This window comes from Lolium rigidum, chromosome 2 (assembly GCF_022539505.1).
Source record: "Lolium rigidum isolate FL_2022 chromosome 2, APGP_CSIRO_Lrig_0.1, whole genome shotgun sequence".
In the NCBI taxonomy this organism is placed as follows: Eukaryota; Viridiplantae; Streptophyta; class Magnoliopsida; order Poales; family Poaceae; genus Lolium; species Lolium rigidum.
In genome coordinates, this window is record NC_061509.1 from 71,868,454 (window position 1) to 71,875,024 (window position 6,571).

General features: G+C 48.6%; 1 pseudogene; it reads left to right on the top strand.

Annotated features, from left to right (window-relative positions):
- The first annotated feature begins 584 nt into the window (after positions 1-584).
- Positions 585-5,307, top strand: LOC124689871 (annotated as a pseudogene).
- The last annotated feature ends 1,264 nt before the right edge of the window (positions 5,308-6,571 follow it).

Consider the following 6,571-nt stretch of genomic DNA (forward strand, 5'->3'; position numbering starts at 1 on the left):
TTTTCCGTGTTTTCAGGGCACAAAGCTGTGCTGACATGATTTTCTATCATTTCTCTCGTTATCCGGATTGTAGGTGTTGAGTGGTTGCTTCGGGTTATCTTGATGTATGCTCTTTGTACGAGTTTTGCGAATAATTTAATAAAGAAGGTCGCATGTATCTTTTCGATGCAGAGCCTGGGGTCATCCTCCATTTTAAAAAAAATCACTCATGCCAATTCTCAAGAAAAAAATGTGATTGTATGTGACCTACATAAAAATAGCAAAATATGCAAATAACACTATAATAATTGGATTTGTACTGTTTAAAGAAATACAAGCTTCAATATTCTTTTTTCGTGTGGGCCACATATGGTCATATTTTTATTTGAAAATTGGCACGAGTAAGTATCAAGGTAATATGTACATGCAAAGTTTATTTCGAATTTTTCAAAAACTTTTGAATGACATTTTTTGATTTTTTTTAAATAGTTGCGCCTACACCCATATCCACCGAATCCGTGTGGCTACTGCGACCATATATATACACGCTACTACCAGGGACAGAACACATGTGGAGTAGAGCGAGGTCTGCAATTCCACCTTCAGCTTCTGCTGCTGATATGCTGTCCTATAACTAATCAATAACCAAGCAAGAAGAACGACCGTAGTGATCGACATAAGCAGATCAATCTATCAGCAGCCCCGGTCGGCCAGCCATGATCCATCTCAAGCAGCCCATAGTGCTCTCCGTGCAATGCAACAACGTTGCCTCGCCGCTCTTCGCCACGGCGGCGGCGGCGAGCAGCCAGCATAGGAAAGCCTCTAGCGCTTCACGCCGGCACAGATCGCACAGGATCAGTTGCGGGTCGACCGACGAGGCAGCCGGCGTGTCGACGTCAGTGACGGCCAAAGAGAGGCCGCTGACTGTGACGGCCATCATTAGCGCTGAGGCGCCGAACTCCGTGTACGTCTCCCGCGGCTTCGACGACATCCAGGACCTCTTCGGCAAGACGCTGCTCCTTGAGCTCGTTAGCTCCGAGCTCGACCCTGATTATATTATATGTAATTATTATCGTTGGATTCGTATTCAAAAGCACTTTTTAATGATACTAATTTCATACAAATAATATTTATCTTTTTGAAGTAATTCTTGGTCAAACAAAAAACTCGTAAAACGAGGGCGCCTTATTCCTTGAAACGGAGGTAGTAACCATGGAAGGGCGCATATATTTTGCAGTCGTACCTGCCGTCCCAAACGCCGCCTGGGATCGAGGCGCTGAGGAAGAAGGAGCTGGAGACGCTACGTGGCGACGGGCATGGCGAGCGCAAGATCCACGAGCGCGTCTACGACTACGACACCTACAACGACCTCGGCGACCCCGACAGGAACATCGCCCACAAGCGCCCCGTGCTTGGCACCAAGGAGCGCCCCTACCCTCGCCGGTGTCGCACCGGCCGGCCCATGACCCGTTTCGGTAAGTATGCAGGCGCACACATCGGCCTGCCTAGCTTTATTTTTCCTAAATTCTAATGGACTGCGGTGGTGGTGTAGACCCGGAGACGGAGAAGAGGAGCTCGCAGGTGTACGTGCCGCGTGACGAGCAGTTCTCGGACGTGAAGGGGCGGACGTTCAGCGCGACAACGCTGCGGTCGGGGTTGCACGCCATCCTGCCGGCGCTGGCGCCGCTGCTCAACAACACACAACACTTCTCGCACTTTCCGGCCATCGACGCTCTCTACAGCGACGGCATCCCGCTCCCCGTTGATAGTGGCGCCTCCCTCAACGTCATCAACAACGTCATCCCCCGTGTCGTCCAGATGATCGAGGACACCACCGAGCACGTGCTCCGCTTCGAGGTCCCCCAGATGCTTGAGAGTGAGCACCGCCGTCCATGCCTCCACCGGAGCACGTAGTAGTGTACACGAGCAGTTACACTGAGACCACTTGCATGAGAAAACCCAACGCCACACCTAAGCCGTTGCAGAATCGTGCGAATTTTCTCAACTTAACCATTAACTTCACACCTATATTACCCGCAAAAGAAAAGAAAAAATCAGCTATATCAGACACACCGTCTTATCCATTAGACAAAACACACCATTTTAACTACTCCTTTTGCTGTCCTTTTGCTTCTCATTTTCCCACCCCTCACACAAATCATGACATTTTAATTATCATGAACATGGGAAAAACAATTTATAGTGACGTAATTCAAACTTCTAAAGTTTGCAAAAGGCTATGATTCTTTACTCTGTAGTGTGAAGCAAAAAAATTCGCCATCATTCAGAACCAAATTCCCGCGAGCATTTAAGCAAATTTCTTTACCATTCATTAAAATTTAGAGAAAAAATGTCAACCAATTCCAATATATTATGAATCAAAATTAGGACCAAGAATTACATCTGGCACATGTAACTACAAAACGTATTTTTTTAGAAAATGAAGATACCAAAGATTATGAATTTCATTAACCAAAGACTATGAATTTCATTAACCAAAGAACATGAAATCCATATCAAACATTAGGTTTGGAACCGACTATCCTAAAGTTGGGAGCATGGTTAGAACATGACTTCTTCCAGCAATTCGTGAGTAGAACATGAACAAGCCCAAGAACTGTAAGTCATGAACATGAATAGAACATATTACATGCGTGTATTTCACGTCAAAAAATTGTTCTATGAAGAATAAACATACCAATTTGGGGAACAAATTTGAACAGGTGACACGAGGATTTTCGGTCCTCTTCTCTACCAACAGAGTTATTCTGATCTTTTCTTGTGCATCGTCCTAGTAGAGTATTTGTTCTATGGCAATTACAAGGACTAGTAAAATTTGCAATATATTTCAGACTATAAATTGGAAAATGCTGGGTCAGGTTGTAGTCCTATGCATTTACATCTTTTACTAAATAATATATATGGGCATGGAAAAACTGTGTTGCACTTACATGACATGGCTTTGCAGGGGACAGGTTCTCTTGGTTCAGAGACGAGGAGTTTGCGAGGCAGACACTTGCAGGGCTCAACCCTCTCTGCATCCGTCTCCTAACGGTATTTGTTTTTCTTTGGAAATAGAAGCATTTATTGATACTTCGCTGTATATCTTGATTATATAAACACGCAAGAGTTTTAACTCTACCCTCTGTATCTTACATGTGCACAGCCACACACACCCACACACGCGCGTCCCCGCACGCACACACTAAATATGTCAATGTTTAGGTTGCCAAAAATGGAAAAAAAACACACTCCTAATGTTTCTTGAAGGTTCAAGATGCCAAGATACAAAAGATTTCACTCTTACGAAATTTTACTTTGGAACCCCACGGTTGCTCAAATGTTAGATTTTTTTGCTTTCCCGGTGTCATGACCCATAAGGAGAATGTCATCCGCCTATTATAGAGAATTGGTTGTCCGGTGTCCATGAGTGTGTGGCAAGCGCCCCACTAATTAGATCATGTAAGTTAGCTCTCCTGATCATAATGCTAGCATGTCGACTAACTATATTAAAGAATATGGGACAATAATGGATACACTTGGATGAGGCCTTTCTTTGTTTAAAAATATTCCTCTAGATATTTCAACCTATGTGCCGACACTTTTGCAAGTCATAAAATATTCGTAGGGGCAAAAAAACCTTGGTGGTTTATTATGTGGTCCTCTTCACTTAGTATTGAGCCATCATCTCTATACATGGAAAATATGTTGTTTCTGAAGTTTTACATTTGCAATCTTATGAAAATCACATGTGTTGTAATGTTAAAAAAATCACATGTGTTGAACTGCCAGGTCGAATCGACTAATTAATCGTTTACAGGTTTTGATCAAGTTAGTTATCCTTCTCTCATTTCTTATTGGTTCGTTAATTACTAACGAGAGAGCATGGTGCAGGAATTCCCCATCGTGAGCAAGCTCGACCCGGAGGTGTACGGCCCTCCAGAGTCGGCGCTAACCAAGGAGCTCCTCGAGAAAATGATGAACGGTCTGATGACGGTGGAGGAGGCGCTGGAAAACAAGAGGCTGTTCATGCTGGACTACCACGACGTGTTCCTGCCATACGTGCACAAGGTGCGCGAGCTGCCGGACACGACGTTGTATGGGTCTCGCACCGTCTTCTTCCTCACCGACGAGGGCACACTCATGCCTCTGGCCATCGAGCTGGCACGGCCACAGTCTCCAACGAAGCCGCAGTGGAAGCGCGCCTTCACGAGTGGGTTCGACGCCACAGAATCATGGCTGTGGAAGCTTGCCAAGTCGCACGTGCTCACCCACGACACCGGCTACCACCAGCTCGTCAGCCACTGGCTGCGCACGCACGCCTGCGTCGAGCCGTACATCATCGCCACCAACCGGCAGCTCAGCCGGATGCACCCCGTGTACCGCCTCCTGCACCCACACTTCCGCTACACGATGGAGATCAACGCGCTGGCCAGGGAGGCTTTGATCAACGCCGACGGCATCATCGAGGATGCGTTCTGGCCAGGGAGGTACTCCATCGAGCTCAGCTCCGTCGCCTACGACGCGACCTGGCAGTTCAACACGGAGGCGCTGCCAGAGGACCTCGTCAGCCGCGGACTTGCAGTGCGCAGGGAAGACGGTGAGCTTGAGCTCACCATCAAGGACTACCCCTACGCCAGCGACGGGCTCCTGATTTGGAACTCTATCAAGCAGTGGGCGTCGGACTACGTAAATGTCTACTATAACTCTGACGAGGAAGTCACCGGTGACGAGGAGCTTCAGGCCTGGTGGGAGGAAGTGCGTACCAAGGGGCACGCAGACAAAAAAGACGAACCGTGGTGGCCGGTGTGCAACTCCAAGAGCAACCTCGTCGAGATCCTAAGTGTCATCATGTGGGTCACATCCGGCCACCACGCCGCCGTCAACTTTGGGCAATATCATTACGCCGGGTACTTCCCCAACCGTCCAACTGTGGTGCGAAAGAACATTCCTGTGGAGGAGAACCGGGACGACGAGATGAAGAAATTCATGGCCAGGCCGGAGGAGGTGCTGCTACAGAGTCTTCCCTCGCAAATACAGGCCATCACGGTGATGGCAACGCTGGACATTCTGTCCTCACACTCGCCAGACGAGGAATACATGGGAGAGTACGCTGAGCCCGCGTGGCTGGCCGAGCCCATGGTGAAGGCGGCATTCGAGAAGTTCAACGGCAGGCTCAAGGAGGTGGAGGGAACCATCGACGAGCGAAACAACAACCCCGATAACAAGAACAGGTGCGGCGCTGGCATTGTTCCATATGAGCTTCTCAAACCATTCTCAGAGCCAGGGGTCACTGGGAGGGGCATCCCAAACAGTATCTCCATCTGATCCCTGCTTCAAGATGAGGGGATATCATTTTCTTTATGCATGTAAGATTTGGAACAAGATGTATACCGAGATGAAGCCGCAACTAGTTGCGCTAGCACACCATTTTCATTGTGACACTTCGAAGTTTCCAAAAAATGCAAACTAAAATTCTAGACGTACATTGTGTTTGTGTCTTGTGCATCTGTGAAATTCATCCAAAAATACTGGCATCCAGCGCCTCTAGCCATGCCCACCTGGCGTCGGAGTCCTCCTCCTCCTCCTGGGCTCCCTCCTCCTCGCCCTCCGTCGGCGGGGAGCTAGGGTTGCTAGGCGTCAAAGCCCCATCCCACCAATGCCGCCATCCCGCCGGCTTCCCCTCATTGTCCGCGTCTGATGGCAACAAAAGGTTGCTCATGGTGACTAGCCGTTGTTGGAGAAGAAGAAGAATGGCAGACGGTTGGACGTTAATTACAGATTTACAGCAGGCGCAAGGGTTATATTCAGCGGGGATTAATGTCGGCACGTATAACGAAGAGGTTTGCGGTTGCTCTTCGGCGGCGGTTCGGCGCTCCATTCCGGCGGTTGGCGGGCCGATCGGCGCTCCGGCGGTTGACCTCCCGGCAGTTGCTCTACTCTAGTTCGCGCCGATGAAACCAGGGTCGCTGCCAGGCGGGCCCGTGGGTGAAACGAGCAGACGCTCGGCGCGACCATGCAGTGTCCACGGAGACGCAAACGTGCCGCCTATTTGCGCCGTGTTTGCGTCTCCGCGAACACCCCGAACACAATGTGTCGCCCCGCTGAAGCAGGGTGCAGACGTATTTCCGGTCCACACGAACGCAAACAGTCGCGCAACATCCTTGCGTCGCCCAGTTAGAAATGCCCGAACAGTGAGCTGCCGCATTAGCTTCCAATATTCCAAGCTTACTTTTTATCACGATCGCTCGACGAGACATATGTGTCCCCGAAGATTGCCACTGCCGCTTTCTGTGACACCCGAATTGTAAGAAAGACCAACAAACTGCCTCTTACACAATCTTCACCGATGCTCTCTAAATAGTCACCGACAGGGGTATCAGCACTACCGTAAAGGAAACACCGGTACTGCATCATCTATTTACGGGTGTTATTTGTACACCGGCGCCCCCAAACCGGAGTAGGAGTTTTTTTTAGACAAAGTAAATATTTTATTGCAGTTTCATTTTCAATCATTCAGAATCGAGGAATGAATCCAAGTAAAACATTATTCACTCCTCGATCCCGGATGACATGTGAAACATACTTCATC